General features: G+C 45.3%; 1 pseudogene; it reads right to left on the reverse strand.

Annotated features, from left to right (window-relative positions):
• Positions 1–12006: 12006 nt before the first annotated feature.
• Positions 12007–12445, reverse strand: LOC116078102 (annotated as a pseudogene).
• Positions 12446–13238: the final 793 nt, after the last annotated feature.

Genomic DNA, 13238 nt, shown 5'->3' on the forward strand with positions numbered 1-13238 from the left:
GAGGGAATTACTTTAGCTATGGGAAAGTCATGGTGGCAGGAGCTCAAGACAGCTAGTCATACCACATCCATAGCCAAGACCAGAGAGAGATGAATGCATGCATGCATGCATGCTCACTTGCTTGTGCTCAGCTCAATTTCTCCACTCTTATTTCAGGAGCCCCTGACTTGGGAATGGTGCCGCCCATAATGGGCTGTGTCTTCTTACATCAATTAACTTAATTAAGAAAATCCTCACAGACTTGCCTACTGTCCAACAATACAGACAACCCCTCACTGCGATTCTCTTTCTACATGATTCTATTGCATTGACAAGTAAAGCTAACTACTACGTATAAAAACTTAATTTATATCAACCTGGGATTAAACTGTGCCCAAGAGGCAGGCTTATCTAGCCCGTGAACCTACATCTCCTCTATCAACTTGAATATTCACTGAGCATCAGCTTTGTGTCAGTCACCATGGTGGCCTTTGGACTGTAGTAAGGCTCCTCACCCCAGCAAAGGTTTCAATCAGTGCCCATAAAAAATGAAACAGAATAATACAAATGTTATGGCTGCTGTCAGTCAGTGCTGCAGGGAAAGCAAGCAGGGAAAAGACCACAGTGCCTTAGAGGGTGGCCAGGGAAGAACTTACTGAGAAGGTGACCATGAGTGACATCCCAAAGCAGGCTCTGATGCAAGGCAAAGAGATGCCTAGGGAATCAGCCCCAGGGTAAGCACACCCGCATACGCCCTGGGGTGGGAACAGTTCTGAGTGGAGCATAAATGGAATGGGGAAGATAGGAGATTAGATCGGAGGGCCACGGAGGTAACAGGAGCCCTGTCCGACATTATCAGTAAGTGTGGGATTCAAGTGTGAAGAAAGCCATTGAGGCTCTTCAACCCATTCCTTCATGAGTTCTCAATCTTGATTTAGATTAAATAAAGAAACTGAGATGTTCTAGTAGTTATGTACTTGCTGTGTAAGCTTGAGGACCTGAGTTTGTATCCTCAGAACCCAAATTAAAAGAAAAATGTAGTGTCATACACTTAAACCCCTGAACATGGGGGGAGGGGAGCAGACAGATTTCCCAGATCTCACCTGGCCAGTGAGTTCCAGTCTCAGTGGCACAAGGTGATTGAGAAAGGCATCCTGACACGGGCCTCTGGCCTCCACACTCACCTGCATGGATGAGCACACATACATACATACATACATACATACATACATGCACACGCACACACACACACACACACACACACACACACACACACACATCTTAGGCTACGGCCTATTGCAGGGACTCGAAGTGTGATTTGCTTCAAGTTTCCCAATGAGTCAGGTACTAAATTTCATCTTGAGTCTAGTGCATTTTCGTTCCACACCCCGCATTAGAATAAATCCATTCTGTCCTCCACTTCTGCCCAGTTGCCTTCCCCTGCAGGCTCAGATGACAGCCCCTGGGCCACCACAGTGGCAGGCCTGGATATAAATACCCTTGTGTGTCAGTTCCCAGCAGACAGATGGCACATCCCACACACCATGGGGAAGAGCATCAGAGAGAAAAAAACCCTGGAGCTTAGTCCTCACAGGACTCCATGCCTCTGGAACAGTGTGCATCATGGGAAGAGAGGGCAGGGGGTCTCAGACAGAACTGGTTATTTATCTATCCAGCTCTTCTTCTCGATGCCCAGCACAATATTAGATGCCATTTGGGAAAGGAGAGAAATAACAGTTTCTGTTGTCAAGGAGATTACAATCCAGTGGGGAAAGACACACACCTGTGGGTAGAAAAGACAATTACATGTAATCAGGAGATAAAGTGGTCCCACACAGGCAATGTCAGGGGTTCGGGGCTCGGGGAATTCAGAGAGAGATGAGGAGATTAAAGATGTTTTCAAGGAGGGGAGGAAGACGCTCAGGAGAGAAACCTGAATGCTTTCTAAGAGCAGCCATCAAGCTCCCCCGTTTACTCTATGCATTTATGCATGTGACGGTTTGAATGAAAAGTGCCCACCCTAGGCTCATGTGTTTGAACACTTGGTCCCCAACTGGTAGCACTGTTTGTGGAGGTTATGGAGCCTTTAGGAGATGGAGCCTTGCTGGAGGAAGTGTGTCACTGGAGGCGGGCTTTAAGGATTCATAGCTTGGACTCACTTCCTGTTCTTCCTTCTCTGCTTCCTGTGTATGGATGAAAATATGATCAGCCAGCTTCCTGTTTCCGTAACTATACTATGCCTTCCCTACCATGCTGGACTCCAAACATGAGCCAAAATAATTTTTTTTTCTCCACAAGTCGCTTTGGCCGTGGTATTTTATCACAGCAGCAGTAGCTGTCTCAGCAAATCCAGCACTGCCAGTGGCCTGTTGGCATGCCACAGCCTTACAGCATCTGTTACTTTCCTATGATTGTCTGCCTGTTTCTCCCAATATTTCCCACTAAAGGGGTATTTTTGTCCTTAGAACGGGTATCTGGAAACGGGAAAACCCTGAGCCAGCTTGACTAGAGGGACAGGAACAGCAATAATGAGCTACTCAGGAAGTCCGGGAAGGTGCCAGAGAAAAGGTATAGCCAGGGAAAAGGTGTAGCCAGGGCTGACTCTTGAAAGGAATTGGGAAATCAGAGGCGGTTGTCCTAGCTGAACTGAGAAGGCCAGAGACAACTTGAAAGATAGGAAAGGTGGGCTCAGCTCCTGGGTAATGGGGAAGTCCAGGCCCCTAAGCCAAGGAGCTTGAACTTGATATGACGACCAACTCAGGACCCACACACAAATTCCAGGCAAGTAGCAACAAAGGTTCAATCTATAATGGTCTTTTTGTTATTATTGTTACTATAACAAGATACTTGAGACAGGGTTGTTTGTTTTAGAAAAAAAAATTTTTCCTCACCTCTCTGTAATAACAAGAGCACAACTGAAAAGCCTGAGGCAGAAGCCTAACTCCCATCTGGTTTTATGAACATAAAAACACAGCTTTTAGCCAGAAAGGAATAAGAGTTTGTTCTGGAAACAAATAGGAGTGACCATGTTCAAGAAACACAGACTTTGGGTTTGCCCCAAATACTACATTCTAGCATAGTAACTGTTCGATGAGGTTGATATAGAACAGAACAAAGACAGTCATAAATTAATACACTTTTCAAATGCTTTGGAGGGATCATCTGGTGGGCGGGTTACAGCAAAGCAGGAAAGTCTTAGCTATAGCAGATGCTAACTGATGGCATTCTTAGCCTTTTGGTTGGTGTTACCCAGTGGCCACAAAGATGTTCACTCACCTACAAAAGTGAGCAAAAAGGGGCTCTTGGGTAGAGATGCGACAAGATAACTAGGCTGTGGACTTGCAACATTCCAATCTTTACACATCAGTGAAGTTCTAATCAATTAATCATCATGTCGGATCTCCAGCGATACAGCCGCCCACACACAACAGTCCAGAGCCCAGCCTGCAGCTCCATCCCCCCACAGCTCGGGCAGCCTTTCTGTTTCCCTGGACCGGATTATTCTAAGCAGCCTCTGAGGCCCCACAGGACTGAACCCAGTGTTATCTCCTGCACACAGTGGCTGCCTTGTTAAAAGGCAATCAGAGGAGCTGACGTTAATAAATGTTAACACCCTCAATGTGGAGTCAGGCAATTAAAATCCCTCCTCAGGACCTCTGAGACCAGCCTGTGGAAAACCCACCCGCTGCCTTAATAAGCTCAAGTCATCACTGGATGAACAGAAAACAGGGAGAAGGGGCGGACCAGGAAGGGGGTCGGGGCGGGGCGGGGGAGAGGCAACCACCAAAGATCTGTCCCACACTGACATCCCCCTTCAGAGGATCCCACCAAAACAAGAAGCAAGGTTCTCAGGCAAGACTGAGGGGCCTGAGAAGTGTGGAGTTCAGTGCAGCGTCGGGGACATTGTCAGTGAGGGCTGGCCGCTGGCTCCAACCCCTTTCTGCTCCTGACAGCCGGTTGAGAGCATGGGCGATCGGCATCTTACAAAGCATTGCCTTAATGCTGGCGCAGAGGCCTGTGGGAGCTCATCAGGCTGCCTTGGTCATACCTTCCCTTCTGTGTTCTTCTGTATATTTACTGAGTGTGTGTGTGTGTGTGTGTGTGTGTGTGTGTGTGTGTGTGTGTAGAAGGCAGAAGGTACTTTTCAGAGGCTGTTCTACCTACCACTGGGCTTTAGGCACTGAACTTGGGCTGTCAGGCTTAACGGCAAATAACTAAACCACTGAGCTATCTCGATGACCCCTTTTCTCTCTTTCCTTCTTCCTTTCTTTTTTTCCTTTCTTGGTAAAATACTAGGTAGCTCAGAGTGGCCACAACCTGGCTATCCTCCTGCCTTAGTTGTCATCTTCCTGAAGTCCAGATTAGAGGAAGAACCTTTAAGTATCACCTGTTCTAACCCCTGCACAGAGACTTAAGAAAGGGCACTAGGTCCACCCAGGGTCACTCTGTGGGCTAAGTGACAGAGGACTGACTGATTTGCTGGAGCTCAAGCGTTAGTGAGTGTCCAAGCCCACCATGGAGGACCTAGCTCCTGAATCTGCTAAGGACAGCTGTTGCATGTAAATGCATGTAAAAGACTTGAATAATCTTTCTGGCCATGACATAAGATGAGGTCCAGCCTCCAACACCACCTCGTAAGAGCTGTGGTAGCTTCAAATTGCAAGGAGCCGTGCCTCGTGAATGTGTTCACCTTACAGGCCACTGGCCATGACAAGGCGTGATACATGGGTGCTGGGAGAACCATCAATGCCTTACACAGAAAGAGTCCTGTAACTGCATGATGTGAGGGCCTGTGTGATACAGACTATCACAAAAGCCAAGAGGACATTCTTGTCACCTTCCCCATCTTTTTTTTTTTTTTAGGGAAAAGGTCGTTTCTCCACAGAATAGCCCTGCTGGAAGCATCAGGGTTCACTAGGGAAGCCTGTTAATGAGGTAGTCCCCACCTAACTCTCCCACTTTCTGAAACAGGAGATCGGGAGACAGACGCGAATCTGCATTTCCAGTCAATTGTAAGTGACTTTGATGTGTAATTAATAAGGCTACCAATGAAAACCAGACAACTCTCTGATTTGAAAAACCAACAGTTGAAGAAGAAAGGAAACGATTCAATTTAAAATTGCACAAGAAGAATTTCCTGGCAGGTTAGTCTCTATTGCTGTGTAACAAATTGCCACCAGCTAGTGAGCTGGCTCACAACAACACAGACGTTAATTCTGACCTAATTCTGGAGGGCAGAAGTCTGGGTGCCCATGGGCTCTCTGACCAGAGTCTAAACCTCAAAGGCCCCAGCAGAATCTGGTTCCTTCCACATGCAGAAGGAAGTTCTTCTTTTTCCTAGTTTTCTTATTGCTCTAACAGAATACCAGACAGAAGCAAGATTTAAAAGGAAAGGTTTGCTCGGGTTTATGGAATGAGGTCATGCCTCTCACGATGGGGCAGGAATACACGGTGGCAAGAGCATGAGCTGGTTACATTGTATCTGCCGTTAAGAAGCAGAAAGAGATGAAGGCTGGTGGCCAGCTTCTCTTCTTCTTTTCATTCAGTCCAGGACTCCATGGGATGCTGCCATCCACATGTAAGATGGGTCTTCCCTACTCAAGTAAACCATTCTGGAAACACCCTCACAGACACGGCTAGATGTGTGTCTCTTAGGTGGTTCTAAATGTAGCCAACTTTACAGCGGAGATCAAACATCAAAGGGACAGATAATACTACAGCCACTTTGAAAAAAAATCCATATGGAAAACTACTGCTATGGAAGCTTTCTGAAATATGTACATATACAGATATGAAAACACTTCAAGGGAAGTTATTCTATGTCCAAGGGACATATTCCAACTGGACAACAAATACCAGCAGATTAAAACTTCCAGTTCAAGGAATGGGTACCTTTTTGAGTTGCTGGCTCGTGAGGTCCCACAGACCCTCCAGACATTATAAGTTACCCTTCATAACTTGACAGAAAGATTCTGTTGTTAGACACCACATTACTTGGCTCATAAAATATGCAGAAACCAAATGGGTTTCATAGCTACTGGCTAGCTTTCAGAGTACCCGAAAGTGCTATGCATGCTACCAGAGGAGAAAAGTAATCTTTACTCTCAACCATCTGTGAACCCTACAAGCTACAATATTGACTGGCCAGACAAGATAAGCCCACTGGTATAATAGGGGCAAGAATATTATGGGAATAACCAACTCCCTTCTAATTGGATTTAAGGCCTGCTCCATGAGATAAAATCCTACCTGACACTGTTAAAGGAGCCATGAACATATGGTCAAATAGGTCGTAGGCCCTAAGGGAGAACCTACTACTGGTAGTCTACTAAATAGGCGTGGCATTAAAACAACCCCTAATGGTTTATCTACACCCAGAGATTAATCCACCTCTCAGCCTTCATCACCAAAGATTCTTCTTGCAGTAGATTAATACAGGTACAGCTTGCCAAGGTCAGAGAATGAGATGTTGGCATGCTCTGCCCTAAACGGGACATCTATATCACACTCCTCCCCTTGAGGGATCCCCCTCAGGGATCTGCTTGCAAGATGGAACAGAAAGATTGTTATGAACTAGATCCCTCTAGTCATGTTTTCTATGGCCTTATAGAAAACCCCAAACCAAGTAGAATTTTAAAATCCTTTGTGTGAGATGTGGCTTAGAATGACTGAATCTAAGCACGTCAGCTGTAGATATCTTGAGCAGACATCTTGTGTGAAAAACTGACCACCTAGCTCACAGACAGCCCTGGTTTAAGACCAGCAAATACTCTGTATTCAGACCATCAAACTTATGACCAGCAAATTTTCTTCTTGCTGTGAAAAAAAAAAAAAACTGACAAAGGCAACTTAAGGAAATATTTATTTTGGCTCACAGTTTGAAAGGATGCAGTTTGTTACCATGGGGATGGTATAGCAGTGGGAGTGTATAGCAGCTGGTTGCCCTTGACACACACAGTCAGGAAGCATAGAGACGCACGATGGTGTCCACCTTTCTTCTTCTCAATTTCCCTTTGATCCAGTCCACAACACCCATCCAATGAGGTGGTGCCTTCTATACTGGGGTAGCCATCTTCTCTTCTCAGTTCTCCAGTTCTCTCTCTCTCTCTCTCTCTCTGTGTGTGTGTGTGTGTGTGTGTGTGTGTGTGTGTGTGTGTGTCTGTCTGTCTGTCTGTCTGTCTGTCTGTCTGGAAATACCCTCATAGATACATCCAAAAATGTATCTCCTAGGTGCTTCTAAATCCAGTCTACAATGAAGAATAAACAGGACACACACATGCAATAGATCTTACCCTCTGATATGGCAATTCACAAAGCCAAACACTCCCATGGAGTTTGGTAGGAAGAAAAGCCTCACTCGGAAACACAAAGCTACACCATCGGCTATCTATATACACTATTTTACTTACAAATCAAAACCACCATATACAATAATAGGTATTATTCTCACTTTATAAAAAAAAAAGAATTTGAATTCTATTATCTACCCCTTTTTTGTTCATTTGTTTGCTTGTTTTTATTTTGATTTGTTGTTTGGTTTGGTTTGATGGCCAATAGCTCAGAGTGGCTCCAGGAATCAAACACAGGTCATTCTGACTCCAAACCACATGTTCTATCCATAAACCTAATGTCAATCAGTGTGGGTTATTTTCTCTGTAGCTTCAGCCACACAATGCATCTTAGAATAAAACAAAAGACTGGGCCAACAGGATATCTCAGTAGATAAAGATCCCATGCCTGATGATCCGGTCAGTTCTCAGAACCTACAAAGTGGAAGAAGAACACCAACTTGTACAAGTTGGCCTCTTGCCTCCATGCGTGAGTTATGGAACACACAGAGCATGTGCACAGGATGGGGCGGGAAGTAGAGAGGGAGGGAAAGAGAAAGAGAAAAGGCAGGAGAACAAGGAGAAGAAAAAAACTAAGCAGAGCATTGTCCCCCATGCTCTCTTAAAAAATAACAAGCATCGCATTTTGTTCTTGCCCTAAGTAGAATTAAATCTCTCCAACAGCGTCAGATGGATTGCTAATTACACAATTACATCATGTGGCCATGCTGGTAATAAAATTCTTGGAGTGCTTTCAGCAAATCCAAGTTTGGAGAAAATAACGGCTTGCTTTAAAATTATTTACTAAATTAGGTGATTCTTTACTCAACATTGTTTTTAATAATTCAAGTACAGAATGTTTTATTACGAACATTTCCAAAAACAAGTTTTAAAAATATATATATATATTTATATATATATATATCCCATTCTTGTTGATATGTACATATTGCTCCAGGAAGGTTTTAAAAATAAAAATAAAAACATTTAATATTCCTCCTTGCTGGATAGTGGCGGGGTTCTCAGCAGTCCTGTGAGTCTTCCTGCTGGTGTGGCCTTCCCCTCTGACTTGCTGGGGTTGGGGAGGAAAGGCCTCAATTCCACTTACATCCTGTAAATCACCACAGATGATTTCAAACCCCTGGGAGGAAGGAAATAAAAGATGCTGCATAGGAAGTGCCCTTTCCATAAACAGCTAAAACAGCCCCCTCACCCACCCACTCCTCAGCCATGTGATTCCGTCCCTCCTCCTGCAGCATCAAGAAGTGGCATCTACTTGATGTCCCAAGGGTCAAGACCCATAAACTGTAACAGAGGAGCAGCTGTATCCGCTCTGGATCAGCCCTAACACGGCCCTGCAGGTTCTGCTTCCTTCTTGTTGGGTCAGTCTCTTAAGATGTTCTGTCTGAAAACCTAGCCAATGTGCTATAATATTAAGCAAATGTACAAACAACACACTTTAAGCAACCATTACGGAGCCACCCTCCACTGCCAGGCGAAGGCAGCTGCCATCTTGGATGCTCACCCATATAGGTGTCATGGATGTCTGCAGACCAGTCCCTGTCTGACTGCAACCCCGGGAAGGGTTCCCAGAGAACCTTCTACTGAGTTGTATTACCCAGAGAACCATGGAAAGTGATAGGATATTGTTATTGGGCCACTGAGTTTTGGAGAAGTTTATTAAATACCAACATGTAACCAGATAGCCCTCTTCTGATTGATCCTCTATGAGAACTGAAGCCATGCCTGGCCACCAAATGAGCCTGAGCAGCTATGAAGGAGCTCTTTGGGCTGTCTATTCACCGTCTGTGAGACACAGCAGTCAGGCTAGATAAGGGTCTCAACCTAGAGACCAGGCCAGCATGCACTGTCGCTATTCCGAGACAGTAGTTTTGTTTATATGTATTTTCTTTTGAGATAGGGGGCTCATGAAGCCCAGGCTGGCCTTAAGTGTACTGTGTAGCTGAGGGTTTGAACTCCTGATTCCTCAGCTTCCACTGGGATTAGAGGCATCCACCCTGTCCGACTCAGATGCAGAATTTCTGAAACGCTAATGGAAGCTTCACGGTTATGGGCGATGAAGCCACCCTCCTACGCTGTTAAAAAGAAAAGTGTCCTTGCTTGGGTCTGGAATTCCATCATCTTAAAATATCAACCTGTTCTTTCCTGCCAGTCAAGCTGTTTGATTGACAGGCACATATGGCCTTGACAGCTCAAAAACAAAACAAAGAATTAAATGTTGCTTAATTCATGAAGCTTGTTGAGCATAGAAAAAAAAATATTTTAAAATGTGAGCTCAGCTGAGAAAAGGGTCCTCAGAATAGAAGTGGAAACATGGCCTGTAGTGATGTCACAAGATGGACCATAGTCACTGCACAAAGTGTGTTCTGAAAGTTTGTCTCTCTGATGGTTTCAAATGATCCAGGAAGTGAACACTCCTAAGTCTTCCCTGCTTGGCAAAGGAAAAGCTGAGGGACAGAGTGAAAGGACCCCACCACTACTCTGCTAGAAGCCAGACAAACCATGAACAGCAGAAACAAGGCTCGAATCCTGCGGATCGCCAAGTCTCTACTCATGGCACTGGAAGCAAAATATGTAACTGTCTGAAAGTCAAATGTCCCAAGATAATGTCCTGTTCACCTCTCCTTCTCTTAGACAGTGGGGCCGAGTGACCCACAGGATGGGCCAGAGTCACACAAGAATGAGCCAATCCTGGGCACAAATGCATGCCAGCCCAAGGAGACAGATCTCAGTGTTTGGTAAAGATGAAGATATGACTATAGCAATTTCGTTCCTGGGCCTCTGTGTTAGCAATGAGGCGTCTCCACTGCCTGTCCCAGGGACCAGCAACAGCAGGATTCATCATAACTCTTTGCCAAGATGGGACGACTTCCCATTGTTACTGTCGCACATCCTCCCCCTGTGCATGTGCTATATCCCTTATAAAAGGCCAGTCCTTCTTCTCCTCAGTCTCTTCTTCCCTCTACCCTTGCCCAGAGCCTGTGTATACCTCCTCCCCAATAAACCTCCCACAAGAGATCTGTCACATAGTGTGACTTTGTGAGGCCCATCGCTTAGATCATAATACTATGTCTGTACCCTGGGTGAACACCGAGTGTCACCTGTGACAAGGACATGGGGGCTTAATCACAGCGTACTGTACATGGTAAAACTCAAGCAGAGCAAAGGAGAGGAAAAATAAGGGAAGAAAAGTGGGGGGTGGGGGGGAAGTGACCGCATGTCATACACACTAAAGGAATTAGCATCGTGGGCTTGTTTGTGAGAACTGGAGACTGAGCTAGAATTTGCTCCTGTTCTAGGCAAGCGTCTGCCACTGAACTGTGTCCTGACCCTGCTGGCATGCATCCCTTGAAGGTGCTTCAGCTAGAATTAGATGTTTCAACACAGGCAAATGACAGAAACAAAAGGAAGAAAGAAGGCAGGAGCTGGAGAGATGACTCGGTGGCTAAGGAGGACTCGTTGCTCTTGCAGACTCACCCTAAATGTGGATAGCACCATCCGATGGGCTGGGGTCCCAAGCTAAATTTAAAAAGAAAATGAGATCAGCACCAGCATTCATCTCTTTCTGCCCCTGACTGGATGCAATGTGACCAGCTGCCTGCTCCTGCAGCTGAGCCTTCCCACCATGAGGCACTGTAACCTTCTCTACATTGCCTTTGTCAGGCATTTTTGCCACACAGCAGTGAGACCAGTGACTAATACACCTACTAAGTGTTAGGGGTTCTAGGGTGTCATCTTAGTTGTGCTTGGTAGCCCTGAGCCCTAGGTTCTGTCCACAAGAGTGATCGCTCCCAGTGGAACAGGAACAGTTAAGACAGATGATGTCTACTGTCCAGTGGAAGAACACACAGTTAGGACTCAGTCTTTGTGCAGACCACAGTACTCGCAGCAGCCTCTGCCCACAGACACCCTACTGAGACTCTCTAAGTCATTAGCTTAACAGACATCCCTGGGACAGAATCTCTCAGCTGGAAAGAAAGTCAATATCAAAGACCCATGACCACACACTCAGATCACCACCCACTTCCAGCCTCCTGCTTAAGATTCAGAAACTCCAGCAGCTAGCTTGAGTTATCAAACCTTTACTACCCATGTGGGCTATGCTGCTTTGGAAGCACCAGACCAGCAAACATCTCAAGAAAACGGAAAAGGAGATGCTATCTTTGATAATTAGCTTCAGTGGTTAATTTGAAATGGCTAAGAATCACCTAGGAAGGGAATCTCAGTGAAAGATTGTCTATATCAGGTTGTCCTGTGGGGGGATCTAGCGGGGAGGGTTGTCTTAATCAACCAATGTGGGAAGATCCAGCCCTGTGCACTGTTCCTTAGGCAGGGATCCCTGGGCTGTGTAAGAGTAGAGTAGTTGAGCTGAACACAAGCAAGCAAGTGAACACGTTTACATTCATTCTCTTTGTGTTTGAAATTCCTGCCTTGGCTTCCTCTGGAAGTGATGGGCTGTAATCTGAAACTCAGAAAAACCCTCTTCATCTCTAGGTTGTTGGTTTGTTTTTCTTTTTGGTTTGTTTTGTTTGTTTTGGTTTTGGTTTTTTGGCTTTTGTTTTTTACCAGCTGCAATTCTTTTACTTAATGTGTGGGTATTTTGCATGGTGATATTTAATCGAAACATTAACATGAGTAGAAGGTTGTTGATTTAAGACAAGTTTGAGAGCCACTAAAATTAGTTGTTGTATATCTGTCCTTCTGGTGGCTGTGGAAGCTTCATATTTCCTTTGGACATCATAAGACATTTTAGGTCTTGAACTACGACTTCAATGCTATATGAATTTTGCCATTTTGCTAATACTGGTGTGCTCCATGCATCCACCATTCCACTGGAATTATTGATTCCATTCATATTGTTTTGTTACAAATCTAACTGATGGAGGAGCTTCTCAGTATTTAGATCCACATTCTACTTTCAGGCTATATATTCTGTTTTCATAGTGTGTCCTTGGTGGCCCAATAATCATGCCTGTCTACCTTGTCATGGTGAAGGTGTCTCCATCACCTTCAAAGCCCCAGCTAACCGTACCATCACCTACTCCTTTTTGTCCTTCTTCAAGTTCTTCCAACAAGCGAAAATTACGAGGAACTTTAACTCCTGTGGAGACCACCATCTTCTCCTGCTACCATCATCTCTAGGTTTTATCGCAGCAACAGAAATGAAACTAGACCAGGCTCTGAGGAACAGCCACCAAGGTTGACCTCTGACCTCCACACACATCCATGTGCACAACTGATAGACAAAGGAACATGTGCACAGAAAATGACGGGCCCTGAGTGTGTGCTCTCATCTTGGAGAGCAAGCCCATAAACAGACAGTGGAGCCAAGAGATGAGCAAAATCAAGCAGTTTCCACAGCTTCTTGGCAGCTCTAGCCTCCTCCTGTCCCTGGACTTCAAGTATGTCTGTGTGTTCATTATTCGGAGTTTTCTGAGTCCTGAATGAGCCACTGAACCTGTGTGAAAAGTCATCGAACACCTTCAGCAGTGGTGACAGCGCTACCTCCCCATTGGTATTTCTCCCAGGCTTATTTTGTCCTTGCCTCGCTGAGCCGCTGCAAGGGAGGCATCAAGGGACCTTCACGAGAAGCGAGGAGAAGTGACAGATGTGTGGATGGAGACCGTCCACAGCTGCAGGGCAGCTGAGGTTTATGGGAAGTGTTAAATCACTGCAGTCTTCCGGGTTCTTTAATAACATATATTGATTTGCTTGTGCTTCCCTGAGGGAGGAAGGATTTGACTAACAGTCAGTGTTCCCCTGAGAGCAAGCACCAGAGGGTCTGACTAAACACAGAAGAATGAGAAGCCGAGAAAGAAAAAGAAGAAGAAGGTAAGAATGATGGTCTGTGAAATTGGAAAATAATATGTACTTCGCAGGGGCTGACACGGCTCAAAACAAGCAGGTGAA

The sequence above is a fragment of the Mastomys coucha genome, unplaced genomic scaffold (assembly GCF_008632895.1).
Source record: "Mastomys coucha isolate ucsf_1 unplaced genomic scaffold, UCSF_Mcou_1 pScaffold5, whole genome shotgun sequence".
In the NCBI taxonomy this organism is placed as follows: Eukaryota; Metazoa; Chordata; class Mammalia; order Rodentia; family Muridae; genus Mastomys; species Mastomys coucha.